Source organism: Notothenia rossii, assembly GCF_949606895.1.
Source record: "Notothenia rossii genome assembly, chromosome: 4".
In the NCBI taxonomy this organism is placed as follows: domain Eukaryota; kingdom Metazoa; phylum Chordata; class Actinopteri; order Perciformes; family Nototheniidae; genus Notothenia; species Notothenia rossii.
The window spans coordinates 92166600-92189026 of record NC_136902.1 but is presented as its reverse complement, the minus strand read 5'-3'; the positions used below and the strand labels follow the sequence as shown (position 1 = coordinate 92189026).

Sequence of the window (22427 nt, the reverse complement as noted above, 5' to 3'; positions counted from 1 at the left end):
ACGGTGGGCAAGGTTATGGAAGTGCCCATGTTATGGAGACATGCTGGAGGTCTTTAGTCCGTCTTTTGGGGCTCTTGGAGCTGCCAAAGAGAGGTGCTTTTCCCGGTGTCTTTCCTGGAGGTATGAAATAACCTGAGTGGCCATTTTAGGGAGACATGCTGGAGGTCATTAGTCCGTCCTTTGGGGCTCTTGGAGCAGCCAAATTGGCCAATTGGCCATGATAAGATGCATCAACACCTGTGTTAACAGAATATCACTTGTGGTGAGTGAGCAGCACATGAGTTGTAAAGTGAAGCTCACTGGGTTCACTCTGGGTTCACTCTACCTCTATTTACACCACCTTTCCTGGGTCTGGGTTGAAAAGTCAGGTTGCTGCACAGCCAGCTCTCTGGGTTCACAGGTTCACTCTGCCTCTATTTACACCACTTTTCCCAACGTTTCAAGCACTTATTCCTGCCTTAAAAAGTCAGGTGCTGCACAGCCTGCTCTCTGGGTTCACTCTGCCTCTATTTACACCACTTTCCCCCGTCTTTCAAACACTTTTCCTGGGTTGAAAAGTCAGGTGTTGTGCTGCACAGCCTGCTCTCTGGGTTCACTCTGCCTCTATTTACACCACTTTTCCCAACGTTTCAAGCACTTATTCCTGCCTTAAAAAGTCAGGTGCTGCACAGCCTGCTCTCTGGGTATACTCTGCCTTTATTTACACCACTTTCCCCCGTCTTTCAAACCCTTTTCCTGGGTTGAAAAGTGCTGTTATGCCGGCTTATTTTAGGTGCACTCTGGGAAAGAAATAAGGGTAAAATTAGGTCTGTCACTTTGGGTAACCGCACCACTAATGTACATCTCCCGAGAGTGGACGTCCATTATTTGTAAAGCCTCTAATACAAGTAAGTTAGCGAACATTATGAGCCACTTTTCTTTCCGTATTGTGGCCTGATGTGCACATTGACTGTCAACAAAACAGTTTCTCAGTCCAATGTTAAGTTAGTGGCAGGCCCTGTGTGACTGGAGACTGTAAGGCTACAAAAAAAAAAATATGTCCTTAATGTTACTCAAGGCAAATATATGTAATATAACGTTAGACTGCAGCTAACTGTGGGGCTACAAACCCCTCATACTGTGAGTGAATAACTTGAGATGGTTATGTTGTCTAAAGGGAGACAATAATTATGGTATTAGGCCATGCAAATACAGGGTCAACTAAGTGATACAAAATAAGTGTTGTATAATATATGTTCTTGAATAATGTTATTTCATAAATAGTTGTTAATGTAATGATTACATGTTCTCCTTTTTCAGTTCCAATATCAGATGATGCTGATGGTGATGACCTTGAGGGAGATATGCAGACAGAGCTTAGTGCTAGAACAGAACTGGCAGGCACAGAGGAATGCTTCAATAGGCTATGACTATGAAAACACTGAACAAAACCAAAGCAAATGTAATGACAACAGTATAAGCAAGCTATGTTCATGTTCTCTCACTAAGTTACTATATAGTTATTGATAAGAGTTTAATCCTTATGATGGTTCTTATTCAGTACCAGCAGATGCTGTGGAGGTTGAAAAGACAAGTCAAGATTCAGGGTCCAGCACAAGGGAAATTGCAACTGAGGAGAAAGACAGTGAAAGAGACGCACAGGAAGTTGACACAGAGAGGCCTTTTGATTATATTGCTCGCCCTCATCCAACCACCCACAACAAACTTCCATGAAAGCCATTGCCAAAGTATTCCACAGCAAGGATGGGACAAATAGAAAATGTTTAACTTACTGTGAATCATCGCACTCTCTATATTGCTCGCTGTTTCTCATGTTTGCCAGGCCTGCCAGTGACAATGCTTTTGTTAAAGGAGGCATGGAAGCATGTTCACCAAATAATTGAATACCCTGAAAGAAGCGGGTTGCATCGAGATAGTGCAGATGCATATTTCCAGAGAGCAAGCAGAGCTGATATCAGCCAAAAAAGTGCACCAGATTGATGCATTTAACTCCAAAATAAAAAAAACAATCTTCCCGGGGGAGCATGCCCCCAGACCCCCCTCTAGGACTTGAGGTCCACCCCGAAATAAAACATGTTCACATGGATAGGTTCGCAAATACATATGTACACTTTAACCATATTCTATGTCCATATGTTTCTATTTGGGTAGTAGATTTAAACTGTAGGGCTATCACTAAGGGCAGCAACGTTGTAGATATTGACAAAACATCCAGCAAAACGCCCCCCAAAAAAAACTGGTAGTGGCCTGGCTGTCTGTATAATTCCCGGCCTGACCTATGGTCCCTATGATAATTAAAAATATGTATTCTTGTCTGTGGTTGTTTTTGCGTTCAGGGCATACAAGAGGTGTAACATTATTTGAATACCAAAACTATATTGAAAAAGAGTCTAGCTTGAACAGCAACTAAGTAGCTGTAACTTCACTGGGTTATTTGGTGATAACAACCAAAGTAAAGTAACTTCAGACGCAGACATCACGTAGCTTCTCAGACGTGAGGGGTGGCGACGAGAGTGTCACGTTACTTCTCTCGCGGCATAGTTCACGGCATGGTAGGCGACGATCGACACAATTGGCTGCTCAGTTAGTTCGGTCTTTGGCACAAATCACACCTCATACCTGTGCGTTAGTTTTTAAAAAACCCATAGGGCTCAGTATATAACTTGAACCGTGGTTATACTGTATGTCAGAACATAATCTGTAAATTAAAATAGATGTATTTCCTGCAGTCGAAAGTGGTATCTTAGAATGTTGTGAACTTTTTTATCCATTTCCTGGTTTCTGATTCATCAGAGTCACATAACATGTAACAGCCCAGCGCAGTCAACATGGAGAGCAGCCTGCCTGAAGTCTGACTGAGTTGTTGTATTGAAACCCAAGTTTGTCATTATGATGGTTTAGATTAACATACTGTAATTGTGTTATTATAATGTGTGTGTGTGTGTGTGTGTATCTGCAGTGTTACTGGTTTGTCTCTCAGACTGGAGAAGATGAGTGATTTTAAAGAAGACGAAGAGGACAAATCTCCAGTCCCCAGCCGTCTGTCTCTGGAGAGTGACCGGTCTAAAGAGGAACCTCCAGACTTCAGAGATGAACCTGGACCCTCAGACAGGAAGTAAGAGTATGTTTCTACTGTAACCTGACCTGAAGAGGATTCAGTTTTTATATTATCTGATAATCAAAACGGTTATTTTATCATTATAATTACATGAGGGCAGTAGAGTACAGAAACAATGTGTAGAGTATAGTATAATGATTCTAACAACCGGGTGAGCTTGTTGTATTTATCACGAGCATATTTATTTTGTGCGGTGCGATAAAATGTAGGGTCAATTCGCAGACACAATTTTGTGCCTGGCAACACAAATCAAGCAAAGATATGAAATGCATATCCCCGGGTATTCACACAACTTGAAAAGTTACAAATTGAGTGTAAAGTTTGTGACGCTCTGATACAAAAACAGTGTTGAGATTCTGCACGTTTTTAGTTTTGTGTGTCTGGTAGTGGGTGATTTGCTTTTCTCCTTGTCATGTTTTCCTCCCTGTGTATTGTCTGGTCTTTCTCCCTGTGTTTTCCTGTCTGTCGTTAGTTTCCCTGGTGTGTCTAATTTCCTGATTGTTTTCACCTGTCACCCTTCTTTGTCTCCTGTGCTCATCAGTGTCAGCCCCGCCCCTGATTGTTCCCACCTGTGTCTTGTTACCCTGTTTTTAAATTCCCCTGTCTCCCAGTGTCAGTTAGTTTTTGTCTATTGCCATGGTCAGTGCTTTGCTCTTGTCTCTTGCCCTATTTAGAGGCAATGGATGTCCACTCTCGGGTGACGTCCGACAGTGGTGCGGTTACCCAAAGTGACAGATCTAATTTTAGCCCTATTTAGAGGCAAAGGACGTCCACTCTCGGGAGGGAGACCTCCAGCATGTGTTCCTGAAATGGGGACTCTGTTTATTTCACACATCCACGACAGAGACCGGGGAAATCACCTCTCTGTGGCCCCTCCAAGACCCCCAAAGGACGGACTACAGACCTTCAGCATGTGTCCCTGACATGGGCACCTCCATAACCTTGCACACCGTGAGTCCCCGGGCCCCCGGACTTAAGCACTTCCCCACGGACTAAACCCAGATGATCACACCATACAGAACCTCATGCCCCTGGTAACCCTAAAAGGGGGGTGGTTTTGCGGTGCTTTACCGTCCGCCCATCGGCATCCATATTCGGCCTTATTCACGGCACCACCACCCTTTCTGTGGAGGATGTTCTCATGCTCCTGGTAACCCTTTAAATAGTCTGATACTACCAGGGCTCATCACTGCACTTTACAAGCCAGAAATAATGTTTAAATGGTCGGGAAAAGTGTTTTTAAACGTCTGGAAGGGCGTTTTAGCCTGTCATTTTGCACGATATCATTTAACATTGAAACTCTCCTGGAAATGCACAGAATATGTGCATTTTCAGGGGAGGTTCAATGTTAAATGATATCGTGCAAAATGACAGGCTATGACCCAGGAATAAGTGTTTGAAAGGCGGGGAAAAGTTGTTTAAAATAGCCTGATACCTCCAGGGCGCATCACCGCATTTTACAAGCCAGGGAAGGTGTCTGAATCACAATCACACTAATTAAACATTGTTTAAATAGTCTGATACCTGGCACTGTATCTGCCCCTGGGAACCCACAAGTTTATATTCATGTTTTATTATTTATTTAATTATCACTCGATTTTTACAAAAACAGTATACACAATATACATACTAAACATAGTTAAAAAATGATTAGAGGGGGCCTGGGGGCCATATTAGCCGTCTAACTTGTACGGTGCACCGGGGAAAAAAGGTTGAGTCCACGGCCTCTGTCCCCTCATCAGGAGTATCAACCGGCCCTGAAGAAGAGGTATCGCTGCGCTCAGCCCCTGAGCCCTCTTCGGAGGTATCTGACGGCCGTAGACCTCCTTCTGATGATGCTGCTGCAGCTGCTGCCGCCCTGAACATGGAGCGGATCTTTAATCCCTCCTTTATTCCAGGCGTATTCACGTAGAACCGGTCTGCAGTGCTTACGTCGTGACACATAAACCTGGCGAGTGCGCAAGATGGTGAAGATGACGGCTGTTTCTAACCCAGCATCAGCCCAAGCCCTCTTCAAGTGACCGTTCAGGTTCTTGGAGGCGTACGTGCCCATTGTGAAAAGGAAGAATTCATTCTGAGGACCCGACAAGCCCTCTTTTATCCCCATCCACCGCATGACCCAGCTAAACTCCTTTACTGTAAGCACCAGCTGTGCTTCGCCAAATGTCTTGGCAGTCTTGTGATCCTGCACGTGGATGATGTAGCCCTCAGCAGTGCCCCTTCCGTCCGCCTCAAAGATCTCCGTGTTGGTCATGTTTGCGTACACACCCGGACGGTGGCCATACAGGAGGCTCCAATGGAGGGTTAGATAGCCATATAGCAGGTACTGGGTGATTGAGGTCGGATTGCTAGCTATCACGTCAAGGAGATCAGGGATGCGCTTCTCAGCGGCCGCCATGGCAGCGAGAAGCTCCGCCTGGCTCGGCAGACGATCCAGCTTGTTCCTCTTCACCTTAAACTGGTGGACAGTGACGGAATTGTTCAAGTCGTCCATGTTGGCTGTCACCTCTCTGATGATGTGGGTCATATCAGACTGGGTGAGCCTGCACCCCTGGAGCTTTGACTCAGACAAGTACCTCGGGAAATGGTTCACATTCTTCAGGAACAACAGCGATGTTGTGACTGCCCGGCCCGACTTTGAAATATACTCGCTCCAGCCACGGACCCTCTTCGTGTTTTTTAGAAACAGCCAGTCTGACAGCCGGTTAACACCATGGGCCATGAATACGAGGAAGTTCTTTATCCGGCTGACCTTGGACAGACAATTCTCTTTCCATTTTACTGTCGGTGCGACACCCTCACAATGACCTATGTACGTCTCCATGCTTTAAGGCAACGTGATTTCACGCATGGTATTCCCCCGTCCCTTCCCAGTGGACCAGTGATTTGGGGGAGAGGGCCAGTCCTTAGCCAGATTAGCTTTCAGCTTATTGTAGACAGACGCACGGGTCTTCTGGCATAAAGGGGTTTCACTACCGGAGGCTTCTGCGGACCGCATGACAGTCTTGGCCGGGGTCTTGAGAGGGGTATTGCTGCCGGAGGCTTCTGGGGACCGCATGACAGTCTTGGCTGGGGCCTTGAGAGGGGTCTCACTACCGGAGGCTTCTGGGGACCGCATGACATTCTTGGCCGGGGCCTTGAGAGGGGTCTCACTACCGGAGGCTTCTGCGGACAGCATGACAGTCTTTGCCGGGGTCTTGAGAGGGGTATTGCTGCCGGAGGCTTCTGGGGACCACATGACAGTCTTGGCCGGGGCCTTGAGAGGGGTCTCACTACCGGAGGCTTCTGCGGACCGCATGACAGTCTTGGCCGGGGTCTTGAGAGGGGTATTGCTGCCGGAGTCTACTGTGTTAATGCCGGGGGTACTTGAGATTGCCAGCCCCTTAAATCGTATACATTCTTCCTCTTCCTCAAGCACAGCAGCAGTGCCACTCTGCTTCCTGAGTTTTAGCCCCTTTTTCAGCCTGGAGCGCAGGGTCTTCACCTCATCAATGAGGGCATCCTTCTGAGCCCTCAATGCCACATTTTCCAGCCTCATCTGCCTGCAGTCCTCTTCGTCACACTCGGTATGTGGGGAGAAGGGTGGAGGGTGGACCGGGTATTCCTCCTCATTGTCTATATCCAATGATGAAGCCATTCCAATGATGGGATTAGTCTCTCGGAGGTCATGGAGCAACTGCAGGGCCACACTATGCTTCAGCCTTGCCATGACCTGATGCGCCTCATCTCGGGAGAACTCAGGGTGGTCATGAGTTAAATGACGGTATAGTCTCTTCCCAGCATACGAATACCCTGTGATGGGACAGGGTTTGGTCCGAACATTTATTCTGCCACTGGTCATTTTAAGAATGATGCCTATTTCCTCCAGGTTCCGCACTGCATGTTTGTGCTTGTGGTGCTTGTTCAAAGCCAGATAGCAGAGTCTGCACACCGGGCATTCGGACAACATCCTTACTCAAACAGACACAATGAATTGTATTTAAATTATTTTATGTTTCTCCGTTTATATGCGTTAGCGTAACCGGTGATTGCAACCATGGGTCCGATGCTTCAATGCATGGTACACGGACAAAGGGAGGACTTGGGTTACCACCAGGTTAATTGGTCCCACCTCCGCACCAACGCGGGGCTGGTGATGGCAACATGGGGTCCGATGCATCAATTCATGGTGCCCCGACCATGAGAGGGTTTGGGGTGCCCCGGAACCAGGCAGTACCCCAGCAGGAAACACGGTTTATGGTGGGGGGGGGGAGGCATTGAACCCCTCGCACCTGCCCCCGGAGGAGCCAGGGGAGTCAAGTACCCGGAGGCGCACGGTGGACGGCTAGGAGTCAGGGTTCCAAGTTTTTCGAGCCAGGTCCCGGTGAAATGCAGGACGGAGCACCCGGCAGGAGCCTCCAGCAGACCCCCCCCCGGCGCGGTTCCCTCGTCCCTCGGAACAGGTGGAGAGGTGGGTGTTTTTCATCTGCTGGCGGACTGCCGGGGAGAACGCGCTGCTCGGGAGCCAGGCTCAGAGTTAGTGGCAGTGAGAGCCCGTGCACCTGCCTTTTACAGCAGGCACGAACTGTTCTCTGGGAGGGAGAGAAGGTAGAGGAAGGTAGAGGCTGCAGAAACAGCCAGTGCCCTCCCCTCTCAAACACACCCCTCATTTCGTCAACAAGCACATTGGTAGAGTCCCCTGTCAACTCTCCTTATATTCCTCCGGAGACCAGTTGGGACTTATGTAACAACCATGCTGGGGGTCCTCCAGGCAACTATTGTATCCAAGCCAGAGTGTACGAATATCAGTATTATTTGATGCAATGTCGTTGTTAGAGAAGGTCTGTCAATCCTTTCCGTGTCTGGGCTGGGTGTACTAAAAGTGGGCCCAAATATTAAGTTGGTGGACCACCCCATTCCTATGACCATGGCACCATCTAGAGGCTACTAGACTGTCTATAGGGGCACCCATCCCCTAGACCCAATTATAGAAATGTGTATTCATTGGGATAAACCCCTCGAGATGTACCATCTCGTTTTCAAGGGGGTCCCGACAATAGCAACAACTTACAGACACACATAAACAAAAAGACAAAATGCAAAACATGACACACAAGACAAACCATATACAGTCTGTTAAGTGAAATTCAAGCAATGCACACAATCATTACAATTTGAGACAGTCGAGCAAATCAGTTTCATCAATATCCGTTCATAACAAGTGCAGACCAGTTGAAAGTGAGATAACAATGCATGTTTAAATATACCCAATGATGCAAGAGATCTAATAGCAGAATGTAAAGTATTCCAGTCAGTTGGGGCTTTGAACATGAACGCTCTTCTGCCAATACATTTTTAGCAGAGGGGACAGAGAAATAAATCTGAACAGAATGTCTAACTTGATGATTTGGTGAGTAGGGTACAAAATACTGCTTTAAATAAGGGGGATAGTTAAGATAAATGCATTTAAATATCAGCTGAAGCCAATGTGTGTCTTCTTACATTTAAAGAAGGCCATTTAAGTTGGCTATACATTGTGCAGTGATGTGTATGAAAAGGACAACCAAGAACAAATCTGCATAGTCTGTTGTAGGCTATGTTGAGTGGAGCAAGATCTGATTTATGTGCATTTTGGTAGACAACATCACAATAGTCCATAATCTGAAGAATAAGTTGAGAAGCAATTCTCTTTCGGGCACTGAGCGTAAAACAATTGCGAGAGCGGTGTAAAACAACGATTCCGTAATTGAATTTTTGTATTAAATGCTTTATATGTAGTTTAAATGAAAGTTCAGAGTCTAGCCATACACCAAAATATTTAAAGCTATCAACTTTATGCAGAGAAGTGCCATCCTTACATGTTATTACTACATTAGGTTTGGATTTGAGCTTCTGCCTGGTACCAAAGACCATGGTATAAGATTTTGTTTTGTTAAGCAGTAGTTTATTGTGTGATAGCCAGTCCTGTAAGATATTCAAATCTGATTGAAGAGAGATCTGAATTTGTGAAAAATCTGATTTGAATGTATATATGACAGTGTCATCAGCATAAAGGTGAGAACAACAATTAATGAGACAAGAAGATAAATCATTTATGTAAATAGAGAACAGAAGTGGGCCCAGAGTTGATCCTTGGGGTACACCCTTTTGTTGGATCAACAGGTCAGACTGTTTTCCATTAACAACCACACATTGCTTTCTACTGTGAAGGTACGAGTTAAACCATAACACTGTATTATTAGAAAGGCCAATGCCGTGAAGTTTATCGAAGAGCAGATATCGATCAACCAAATCAAAGGCTATTGTCAAGTCAATAAAAATGGCACCTGTGAGTTCACCATCATCTGCAGCAGAGTATAATTCGTAAATGTAAGTAGGGCAGTTGTTGTGGAGTGATTAGGCCTGAAACCAGATTGAACCGGAGATAAAATATTATAAGTATTGAGATAATGTGACAGTTGAATATAAATTATTTTCTCCAAAACTTTGGAAATAGAACAGATTATAGAGATTGGTCTATAATTATTTGTATCAAGTAAATCACCACCTTTATGCAGTGGAATGATGCGTGCACATTTCCAAATAGTCGGCAACTCACAGGTGGACAAAGACAGGTTGAACAAATCAGGAAGTGAGTACATGAGAATATGGGACGCCAATTTTATGAACCTGTTTTCTAAACCATCAAGTCCTGCACTGCCATCCACTTTTAATTCTGTGATAGCATTATGAACTTGGTGTGGTAGAATCTTCTTAAAAGAAAAATAACTGTTGCAGTATGAGTTACTTTTAGAAATACCAGTCGTCAAATAGGAGTCAGATAGTAGTGTGGAACATACATTAGCGAAATGCTGATTAAATATTTGGGCAATGGATAATGGGTCATGAATTATTGTATTAGCAGTTCTTATGTTATTAATAGAATGTTTACCTGATTTATTTAAAATAGATTTAATTTTAGTCCAAAATTGCTTGGGATTCTTAAAGTCCGATGTGAGAGATTCTTTATTGTAGTTCGATTTAAAATTTCGGGTTTTGATTTACTCAGATTTTGAAGATGCCTGTATACTTCCCAATCATCTATAGTTCATCTATAGTTCTTGAATGACGATATATCGACCATGCTTTATCCCTTTCCCTAAGAGACTGATGAGTCCAGAATTGATCCAAGGGAGATGTTGACCTTTGACCTTAACCGTTCTCACAGGTGCATGTTTGTTAATGACCTCAGTGAGCTCTTTATGCAGAAAATCCCAAGCATCTTGTACAAAAGGTATTAGCTGAAATCTGTCCCAATTAAGGGCAACAACATCATTAATAAATAAATCAACATTCAATTTTTGATATTGTCTGATTTGGACTAGTTTTGGAGGTAGTTTAATTAATTTGATTTTCCATACGCAATAAACAATTGAATGATCGCTGAAGCAATCCGACATGACACCAGCTTTTAAGATTCTGTCAGGGTGTGACACCAGTATCCAGTCAAGCAGAGATTGGGTTCTGAGAGTGATACGAGTTGGCTCATTAATTAGCTGTTTAACATTTAGACTACTGAAACGTTTTTTCTCTCTATCAGATGATTTGTCCAACCAATTTTTGTTGAAATCACCAAGCAAGATTATTTCATTTCCGCAGGAAATGGAGTTGATAGTGTCAATTATATGGTTAAAAGACTGCAGGTGAAATGAAATGTCCAGTGGCTGTATAAGCGGATGGGATATTCGTCCACAAAGTGAGTATTCTGCTTACCAAAAGTAGCAGATCTGGTAGCAGACTCGAAGTCCATTTGCCATAAAATGTACTGGCAGCGCCTGCATAATCACTTAAACTGATTTACTTGGGTTTGTAAAATAGGGGGACGCATCAGGGGTCTCGGGGGGGGGTCCCCCGGGTCCGGCAAACACATTGTTCTGCCGGTCCCCCGACCCCCCATTTAATGGGGCAACTGTCAATCCTTTCCGTGTGTGTGAGGTTTTATTATAGGTATTGTTGAGTCAAATTAAGCCGCAGGCTCAACTCATGGTGGTGCGTTTCCATCAATTCCTTTAAGTTTCTTGTTGTCATCTTAAGCTTCCGCAGGACCAATTGCTCATATCAGAGCTTAAGGCTGGACAGGCTGTAGAGAAACACCCGGGCTGGACCAGGCCTTTGAGACAAGCACATGTGGTTATGCAGGATCAAATAGGTAGCCTGTGATGAAGTAGGGTCGACCCTATATCATGTGAAGCCACCGAACACCGGTCCCCGGGGGAACCGTTGCCCAGGGCAAGGCCAATTGCTGAATGCCGCAGCCGACGAAGGCCGCTATGCAACAGTGGAGGGTCCGAGAAACAAAACTGTTTGGTACCTCCACCCCGCTGCGAGAGCCGTGGTGGGACGCCTGAGTCAGACGGTTCGTCTTGATCACGCTTCATATCGGTCGGCCCGGGAGGGAAGAGACATGCAGGGTTGCCCCCACGCAGCACACCCTCCCGGCCATCAGAGTCGAGCCCGCAGGTCGGAGGAACCGACCGCCAGAGCACCGGCACGAGGCCGGGCCGGCGGGGGCCCTCCGATGGCGGGTCGCATTTGCCATTCGATCAGTGAGAAATCAGAAAAAAGTCTGAGTTAATATCCATAGAAAAGGGGTGAAAATGAAAAAAAGTATCCGAAAATAGTGCCTCATAATGCGGGTAGAGTCCCCTGCCAACTCCCCTTGCATTCCTCCAGACTAAGAAAAAGTCTAAGTTAACTCTTTGGAGATCCATAGAAAAGGGGAGAAAATGAAAAAAAGTATCCGAAAATAGTGCCTCATAATGCGGGTGAGCTCCAGACTATGTGCATTGTGTTAGGGAACCATATTAACTATGTAAATGAGTGTTAAAAGTGCATTAAACTGTTTTTAATTCAACAGCCGCTGACACGGACGGAAATCTGTCCATTTCGTGAACATTTGACTCACGAAATGTACAAGAAGGTTAAAAACGGCAGAGTCACTGCTGTTAGTGTCTCAGACTCACAGGCACAAACACACATGCAGAGGTCCAGGGTGATGCACATTACTTTCTACCCAGCAATAAGTCTCTGAAACCTGGGGAAAGTTCTGTGAATAGAGGCGTGGAGCAGAGCCAGAGAGGAGCGTGCTGTAAGACCCCACAGAGCGCACCCAGAGAGCTCCTTGCAGCACATGGCTCTTGCACCCAGACTGCACCCAGAGAACAGAATGCTTCACAGCCAGGAACATTTATTGAATCCTGGGTATACATGTTTTAAATAGTAGGATACCTCCAGGGCGCATCACCGCATTTTACAAGCCAGGGAAGGTTCCTGAATCCTGGGTAAACATTGTTTAATTGTTTAAGTGTTTTTAAGTGTCTGGAACAGTGTTTTGTCCATTTCAAAACTATCCCGTCATTGACCGGAGAAATTGGGACGAAGTTGTATTCAATCTGGCCATTAATATTCCAGTGAGACGAAGTACGTACATTGACCGGAGTGATCCCATGTTAATTTTGTCCCAAAACCGGAGCATTCCCTAACCACAGTCAGGTCTATGCTCTTTTGAGTTCTTCATAAGTTTGATCCTCACTACGTGAGCGTTTTCATTTTGTTGTCCATTTTTTATCATCTCAGCTAGAGATTGATAGAGACCATTTTTTGTTGTTCATTTTTTGCTGTTCATGAAAAAATAAAGTATCTTACAAATACTTTACTTCTGTCTCCCGGGTCGTGCAATTGGGTCCTACCTCCTAAGTGTCTGAGTTCGTAACAGAACGAACTGAAAATTATGGACCCAGCCGACCCAAAAACACTTCACGCCGCTCTGTCAGCACACGGCGTGAAAGTGTTTCACCACAAGGAACAGCTGGGTATGGCCATCCAGAGAATACAAGAGCTGAGAGGACGCCAGACAGAGATTCAAGTAGACATCTCTACACAGCTGCAACAGCTGGCTGAAAAGATGAATCGTTTGATCCCTCACCTGCGGACTGCTCCAGTTGCCCCAGCAGCCATGGTTCCGGCTTCACTACCAGCCCCAGTAGCCATGGTCCCGACTCCAGTTTCGGCTCAAGTACTGAATCTTCGGCCGATGCCAGCTTCCTGTGCCCTGTCGGCTTACCGACCATCTCAAGTCTCCTCTCGAGTCCCCTGTCAAGTTCCTTTTCAAGTCCCCTCTCGATTCTCCTCTTGAGTTTCCTCTCAAGCCACCTCTCAGTTTCCCCCTCGAGTCCCCGCTCAAGTTCCCTCTCGAGTCCCCTCTCAAGTCACTTCTCGAGTTCCCTTTCAAGTCACCTCTCGAGTGCCCTCTCAAGTCACCTCTCAAGTCACCTCTCAAGTCTCCTCTCGAGCTCCCTCTCGAGCCTCTTCTCAAGTTCCCTCTCAAGTCCCTACCCAATGTCCTGGTCCGTTGGAGGTTCTGCTGAGGGTCCTGCCAATCCTATGTTCTGTGTCGTTGGAGACCCCGCCGACTACTCTTCTGCCGGGGGTCCTTCCAACCCTATGTCCTGTGCCGTTGGAGGCCCCGCCGACTACTCTTCTGCCGGGGGTCCTGCCATCCCTTTGTCCTGTGCCGTTATAGGTCCCGCCGACTACTCTTCTGCTGAGGGTCCTGCCAATCCTATGTTCTGTGCCGTTGGAGATCCCACCAACTACTCTTCTGCCGGGGTTCCAGCCAATCCTATGTCCTGTGCCGTTGGAGGTCCCGCCGACTACTCTTCTGCCGGGGTTCCAGCCAATCCTATGTCCTGTGCCGTTGGAGGTCCAGCCGACACCTGTTTTGTCGGGGGTCCTGCCAGCTCCTTGTCCTGTTCTGTTGGGGGTCCCGCCGAGACTTGCTCCGCCGAGTTCCCTGCCAACACCGTGTCCTGTCCTGTTTTGGGTCCCACTGACACCAGCCCAGGTTCCGTCCAGGGTCTCGTCTACACCTGACCCGCCAGGGGTTCCACCAGCTCCTGCCCGTCCTTGTGCCCGGCCTCCTGAGTTCCCAGCGGCTTTCGCCCTAGAGCCCAGTCTCCTGAGTTCCCCAGCCGAGGACTTCACCATGAACTCTGCCTTGCCCCCGGACCGTCCGCCCGAGGACTCAACCATGAACTCTGCCTTAGCCCCGGGCCGTCCGCTCGAGAACTCCATCATGGGCTCTGCCTTGCCCCTGGGTCGTCCGCCCGAGACACCCATCATGGACTGTGCTTTGCCTCTGGGTTGTGGTCCCGGACCCCCTCCACCCACCCTTTTTGGATTTTGGAATTTTTTTTGTACGTCTGGAATCCGTCCCTTGAGGGGGGGGTTCTGTCACGATTCTTGTGTTGTGTCATGTTTGAGGTCTTGATAAGTTTGACTCTCACTACGTGAGCGTTTTCATTTTGTTCTCCATTTTTTGTCATCTCAGCTAGAGATTGATCGAGACCATTTTTTGTTGTTCATTTTTTGCTTTTCATGAAAAAATTAAGTATAATACAAATACTTTACATCTGTCTCCCGGGTCGTGCAATTGGGTCCTACCTCCTAAGTGTCTGAGTTCGTAACATGATGTTATGAATCCAGACACAAAGCTGTGTGGTTTCCTAATGATATGAAGAACTAACCTCTATCTACCTTACCAGGATGAACAATCATCTAGAGATACAGACTTTATTTTAAATAGGAAAGTAGAATTTGCCACCTTGTTGTACCTTTGGTGGGAATCAGCTCCTCTAATGTAAAGTGCTGTAAAGGATGTGTTCATCTCCAAAGAGGGAAGAGGAAGAGTCCTGTTCCTGTGGAGGAACAGCTGTCCAGCTGTGCTCTGTGTCAGGACGTCCTGAAGGATCCAGTCTCTACCAGCTGTGGACACTGGTTCTGCAGACAGTGCATCGCCTCATACTGGGAGCAGCTTCCTCCATCAGGAGACTCCTGCTGTCCTCAGTGTGGAGAAAGATGGAGCATTTTACAAAGTAAGAGGCCGAACACATGCAGCCTCTTTACCGCTGTGTGGGTGCTGGGTGTCTGCTCTTCTATAGAAACACTGTATCATCTGATCCCTTCTTCAAGGCTTTGCTTTTAAAATGTGTACACAAATATTTCACGTGGGACAGCAGTGTTTCCCTAAAAAACGCTTTCTGTCTTACTCAGACATTACTACATTAGCCCAGCACTTATATAACATTTACGTATGAGAGTATAAATATATGGCAGCTAGTATTTGTGGTTCCTTCTGGAGTCTCCATGTCCAGGATGTTCTGTGTTGTAAAGTATAGACATTAAAATGTTTTATAAAAATCATGACATTTAAGACCCTGACTGTTCAGATTGTCAAAAGCATTTCCTGATTCTCTCCTTTTTTCTTCTCTTCCAGCAGATAGTGGTCTGCAGGAAGTTCTAGATGAACATAGGCTCAGTCTGAGGAGGAGATGTGAACGTGTGACTGAAGGAACTGATCAAAGTGAAACCCTCCTCAACAGGATCTTCACTGAGCTCTACATCACACAAGGCCAGAGTGAAGAGGTTAATACCCAACATGAGGTGAGGCAGCTGGAGACAGCTTCCAAGAAAGAGACCCTCCAAGACACTCCAATCAAGTGCCAGGACATCTTTAAAGCCTCACCTGACCAACAGACTCTCATCAGAGCGGTCCTGACCAACGGAGTCGCTGGAGTTGGAAAAACCTTCTCAGTGCAGAAGTTCACTCTGGACTGGGCCGAGGGTTTGGGAAACCAAGATGTCAGTCTGGTGATCCCGCTCTTCTTCAGGGAGCTGAACCTGATCAAAGGTGAGCAGTACAGTCTTATCAGGCTGCTCCATGTTTTCCATCCAACCTTACAGAAGCTCACAGCAGAGCAGCTGGCTGTCTGCAAAGTGCTGCTCATCTTTGACGGCCTGGATGAAAGCAGACTTTCTCTGGACTTCAGAAACAATGAGGTTGTGTCTGATGTCTCTCAGCAGTCCTCAGTTAACGTGCTGCTGACAAACCTCATCAGGGGGAAGCTGCTTCCCTCGGCTCTCGTCTGGATAACTTCCAGACCTGCAGCGGCCAATCAGATCCCTCCTGAGTGTGTGGACAGGGTAACAGAAGTACGAGGCTTCACTGACGCCCAGAAGGAGGAGTACTTCAGGAGGAGATGGAGTGATGAAGACCTGTCCAGCAGAATGATCTCTCACATCAAGAGCTCCAGGAGCCTCCACATCATGTGTCTGATCCCAATCTTCTGCTGGATCACTGCTGCAGTTCTGGACCACATGTTGACTACAGACCAGAGAGAAGAGCTGCCCCAGACCCTCACTGACATGTACTCACACTTCCTGCTGGTCCAGACCAAGAGGAAGAAGCAGAAGTTTGAAGAGACGAGTCCACAGCAGCTGACGAAGGCTGACAGGAAGGTTCTTCTGAAGCTGGGGAGGCTGGCGTTTGAACATCTGGAGAAAGGAGACATCATGTTCTACCAAGAAGACCTGCAGCGCTGTGGTCTTGGTGTCACCGAGGCCTTGGTGCACTCAGGAGTTTGTACACAGATCTTCAAAACAGAGAGAGTGATCCTCAAGAAAACAGTCTACTGCTTTGTTCATCTGAGCGTCCAGGAGTTTCTGGCTGCAGTCTACGTGTTCCACTGTTACACCAACAGGAACACAGAGGTAGTGAAGAACTTCCTGCAGATAGGCTGGCACTATGAGAACAGTGATAACAGTGATCAGGATTACCCATCCCTTGATGTCTTCCTGAAGGGAGCCATGGAGAAATCCCTAAGAAGTGAAAATGGCCACCTGGACCTGTTTGTCCGCTTTCTCCACGGACTCTCTCTGGAGTCCAACCAGAGTCTGTTAGGAGGCCTGCTGGGTCGCACAGACAACCGTCCAAAGATCATCCAGAGACTCTTCAAAGGCCGGCTGGGTCGCAAAGACAACAGTCCAGAAGTCATCCAGAGAGCCATCAACAACCTGAAGGAGATGAACAGTTCTAAAATCTCTCCTGAGAGGATGATCAACATCTTCCACTGTCTGACAGAGATGAAGGACCTCTCAGTACATCAGGAGATCACAGAGTTCCTGAAGTCAGAGAACAGATCAGAAAAAGAACTCTCTGAGATCCACTGCTCTGCTCTGGCCTACATGCTGCAGATGTCAGAGGAGGTTCTGGATGAGTTGGACCTGAAGAAGTACAACACATCAGCTGAGGGACGACGGAGACTGCTTCCAGCTGTGAGGAACTGCAGGAAGGCTGAGTAAGTCCAGATGTGATTAGCTTTATAAATCGATGTGGATGAGAAGTTTATTTCTTTAAATAAACACTATAAAATGTTTGATGTTAAATACTCTGGGAGCAAAATTAAATGATCCAGTTATTCTATTTATATATTGTGACATTTTAACATTTTTTTCTTTTCTTCACATTATTTTGAGTGATGGAGGCGACATGTCAAACACATGAAGGACTTTAGAGGTTTTCTCAGAGCAGCATGTGATCACAACATACAGCAGTATTTACAGTTATCGGTGAAAGCAGTTATTAATATGTCATTGCAGTTTCTTAAACATGAAATCAGATCGGTTTTTACCACAATGCTTAAGAGTTTAAAATAATGTCTGACAGGCTGACAATGAATAAAGAAAACTCTATTATTAAATTAAATCGACATAATATGTTAAAAGTTGTTCCATTTCAAATTCAGTAAGTTAAATAAATGTTTCCTCTGTTTTTATACTAACACAAGTTGTGATATATGTGTCATTATAGACTTTCTAGCTTTAGACTCTCAGAGACTGAATGTGAAGTCGTGGCCTCAGCTCTGAAGTCTGACCCCTCCCATCTGAGAGAGCTGGACCTGAGTCACAACAAGCTGCAGGACTCAGGAGTGGAGCTGCTGAGTTCTGGACTAAAGAGTCCAAACTGCAGATTGGAGACTCTCAGGTCAGTTCACTGACTGCAGTTCATACAGATCTGTTTGTGTTTATGATTTTCAGAATTTGCCTGAAGACATTTTAATGCTTTTATTTGTTTCTGTGTTTCCAAATGGAAATGGAATCCAAACTTTAAGAATAACAAAGATCAGAGAAGGTGAATGTGTGAGGGAGAGTGTTTGAGCTTCCACAGACTCACTCTGTGCTCCATGAGTCAGTGGAGATGCTGTCAGTACTGATGAGCTGTGAGGGAGATGAAGGAGTTGTTAAACATCTGCAGAGAGTTCCAGATGATCAGGGATTTGTTTCTACATCATTGCTGACGTTAAAACATTGTTCAGCTCTGATCAGATTATTAAACATTGAGTTATTTCAAACAGGAACATTGTTTTCTAAAGTTACATCATGTTTTCTTTATTCAGACTGAGGCGCTGCAGGTTGTCAGAGATCAGCTGTTCTGCTCTGGCCTCAGCTCTGAAGTCCAACATCCATCTGAGAGTTCTGGACCTGAGTCTCAACGCTCTGAAGGATTCAGGAGTGGAGCTGCTGAGAGATCTTCTGGAGAGTCCAGACTGCAGACTGGAGACTCTCAGGTCAGTTCTCCATCTTGAACTTGTGTGCTGAGATGAATATGTGAGAGTTGTGTTGACTCTGAGCTGCAGACATCAGGCTGATATCACTCTGATCCTCACTGAGCCTCTTAATGCTAGAGTTGCATAATTCAATGTTGATCTTTACATTTAAATATAACAACAAAAAACCTTCACTGCAGAATTCACTCTGAACCTTTTAAACAGCTGAAATTCATCTTGTATTCTCCATCATGATTTTAACTAATGATATCAAATACAATAATGAAATAGTTATATTAAAACGATCCAACACTAACAAGTATGTTCAGTGGTTGCTGTTTCCAACATGTTCCTGAAGCTACTTGATGCTGATACTGACTGAATAGTTCACTCTGAAGATGCTGTGATTTGATGACTCCACTGTTCCTAAAATACATATTCTGGAGGTTTTTCTTCACATTTAAAATTCATCCTGAATTGTGATCTTTGTAAACGTTGTGATCTTGAGTTGAATCAGTTTCTGTGGTTTGTATTTGTCTGGCTGCACATCATGAGTTAGTGGAGATGGAGCAAAGTTTCAGATGTGAAGTCTCCTCGTTTTATTGAAGTAGAAGCACGTTGTCTTTAATATGAATGAGAGCTCTTTCCCTCTTTCTGTATCTTACAGTTTTTAACCTGTTTGGAGTTTCCACTTTCTGACCTTCTTCAGCTCTGAGCAGATTATTAAACCTGGAGTTATTTCAAACAGGAACATTGTTTTCTGAAGTTACATCATGTTTTCTTTATTCAGACTGAGTGGCTGCAGGTTGTCAGAGATCAGCTGTTCTGCTCTGGCCTCAGCTCTGAAGTCCAACATCCATCTGAGATTTCTGGACCTGAGTGACAACGATCTGCAGGATTCAGGAGTGGAGCTGCTGAGAGATCTTCTGGAGAGTCCAGACTGCAGACTGGAGACTCTCAGGTCAGTTCACTGACTCTCTGTTACTGCTGGAGATCTCATGTGTTTCATTAACATTGAACCTAATGCTTGAACAACCATACATGTGTGTATGTCGTTGTGAGGGTTTTCCTGCTCACCCAGTTAAAAAGGACAGAAGGAGAGGAAGGCTTGCCTAAAAGAAAGCTTTATTGACTGGCCACAGCTTGCAAACAATACATCCATACTTTAGGAAACAGACAGAACACTGCTGCCAGTGACAGGCTTTCTTGGATCAAGTCCTTCTGCCCCCAGGACCCAGACCAAGAGACAAGAACCAGGTTACTGACATGCTTTACTGTTCACCTGGTTACCTGATCCTTGTCCAGCTGTCTGGAGCCAGCCCCATCCCTCCAGCAGCCGGCGCTCTAACCACACCCCACTGCCACAGTCCTTTGGTTCATATTCTTATTTTTCTTGTACTACATTTAGTCTGCAGTCATAAAAGTTGACTGTTTCTTCAAATATATACGTTAGATATCCACTGTTAGTTGTTCAAGTAAATGTATGTTGTCTTTAGTAAATGGTCACATCTGAATAAAGAAGTTCATCTGAACTCATATTAGTTTCACATTGATCTCTGAAGCATACATGTTTTTCTTGCTTCCCATTGATTTCAATGTTTTCACAGATAATAAACAGAAGGCTGATATTATGATGATCCACAAAAACAAAAAGACAGTCACTGTAATTCAGGGAAAAGCTCATTGGTTAGGAGACAGGAATGTTGAGCTACACTTAATAAACCTGAACATCTGATTGGATTATAAACTGATTTTTATCCTCATCATGTTTTCTTTATTCAGTCTGAGGAGCTGCAGCTTGTCAGAGATCAGCTGTTCTGCTCTGGCTTCAGCTCTGAAGTCCAACATCCATCTGAGAGATCTGGACCTGAGTCAGAACGCTCTGAAGGATTCAGGAGTGGAGCTGCTGAGAGATCTTCTGGAGAGTCCAGACTGCAGACTGGAGACTCTCAGGTCAGTTCTCCATCTTGAACTTGTGTGCTGAGATGAATATGTGAGAGTTGTGTTGACTCTGAGCTGCAGACATCAGGCTGATATCACTCTGATCCTCACTGAGCCTCTTAATGCTAGAGTTGCATAATGCAATGTTGATCTTTACATTTAAATATAACAACAAAAAACCTTCACTGCAGAATTCACTCTGAACCTTTTAAACAGCTGAAATTCATCTTGTATTCTCCATCATGATTTTAACAAATGATATCAAATACAATAATGAAATAGTTATATTAAAACGATCCAACACTAACAAGTATGTTCAGTGGTTGCTGTTTCCAACATGTTCCTGAAGCTACATGATGCTGATACTGACTGAATAGTTCACTCTGAAGATGCTGTGATTTGATGACTCCACTGTTCCTAAAATACATATTCTGGAGGTTTTTCTTCACATTTAAAATTCATCCTGAATTGTGATCTTTGTAAACGTTGTGATCTTGAGTTGAATCAGTTTCTGTGCTTTGTATTTGTCTGGCTGCACATCATGAGTTAGTGTAGATGGAGCAGAGTTTCAGATGTGAAGTCTCCTCGTTTTATTGAAGTAGAAGCACGTTGTCTTTAATATGAATGAGAGCTCTTTCCCTCTTTCTGTATCTTACAGTTTTTAACCTGTTTGGAGTTTCCACTTTCTGACCTTCTTCAGCTCTGAGCAGATTATTAAACCTGGAGTTATTTCAAACAGGAACATTGTTTTCTAAAGTTACATCATGTTCTCTTTATTCAGACTGAGGAGCTGCAGGTTGTCAGAGATCAGCTGTTCTGCTCTGGCCTCAGCTCTGAAGTCCAACATCCATCTGAGAGTTCTGGACCTGAGTCACAACGCTCTGCAGGATTCAGGAGTGGAGCTGCTGAGAGATCTTCTGGAGAGTCCAGACTGCAGACTGGAGACTCTCAGGTCAGTACGGGGTCTCTGCTGGTTCAGCAGTATTGTATCAAACACAGGGAGGTGTTTCTCTCACTGGGGAATCTCAACAGATCAGTGATGTTTCCCACTGACTGCAGGCTCTTTCATTCTTCCATCAACTATATATTGTAAGCTGAAAATACAAATCCACATTTAGTTCGTTAGCAACTTTCTAACAGACATATAGGATTTTACAGAAGAGTGGAAAAGGTTTTCTGTTTTGTTTCCTGTCATGTTTTTAGTTTCTAGCCTAATGAGCAGTTACTTCCTGTGATGCAGCTGAGAGCTGTGGCAGTAAGTCGTAGTGTTTGCAGAGAAGATATGATGGGATGTAAAGCATGAAATCAGTCAGGACTTTGAAGCTGACTCAAAGAACAAACACTTATTTTAAACTTTATCCAACATTGTTGGATTGTGTTCATCCCTGCAGGAGACATGGTGAGACGATCAGAGCCAAGATCCAGAAGACCTGTGAGTACTGAAACCACATCCTCCATTCATCAAACTATTGTACATTAAATCTGATCTTAAAATATATTTATAGTACAATAATTATTATTATTTTTCTCTGTCCCCAACTCTCTCCATCAGATGACTCCGATGTGGAGCAGGAAGTGAAGACAGACAGAAAGGTGAGAGAGGAGCAGTTGAACAGAGTGGAGTATATTTATTTCACCACTGAATGACATATAATTATTAGGGCTGTCAAGTTAAATGCTCTAACGCTCGCAATTTATCTAGAAACCTAAACAATATCCCGCCCCAATGTGCTGTGATTGGCTGGTACTACTGTGCTGTGATTGGCTGGTAATAGTATGCTATGATTTGCTGGTAATTCTGTGCTGTGATTGGCTGATACTACTGTGCTGCTGTGAAATGTTAACCCGTTAATATCCCGTTTGAAATTGACGATGAACTCAGACGATCCAGACTCATTTTCATTTTTCAAATTGGTCTGAATATGTTGTGGAATTGTGGTTTGGTTTCATGAAGCTAGAACTTAACT

The 22427-nt window shown here is 45.0% G+C and overlaps 1 protein-coding gene across 1 annotated transcript in view; it reads right to left on the bottom strand.

The window, feature by feature from the left end:
* Nucleotides 1-22427, bottom strand: part of LOC307034972 (NACHT, LRR and PYD domains-containing protein 14-like) — a gene marked incomplete at its 3' end in the record, with an annotated part of 176748 nt that overhangs the window by 63937 nt on the left and 90384 nt on the right. The gene's annotated exons all lie outside the window — the stretch shown is intronic.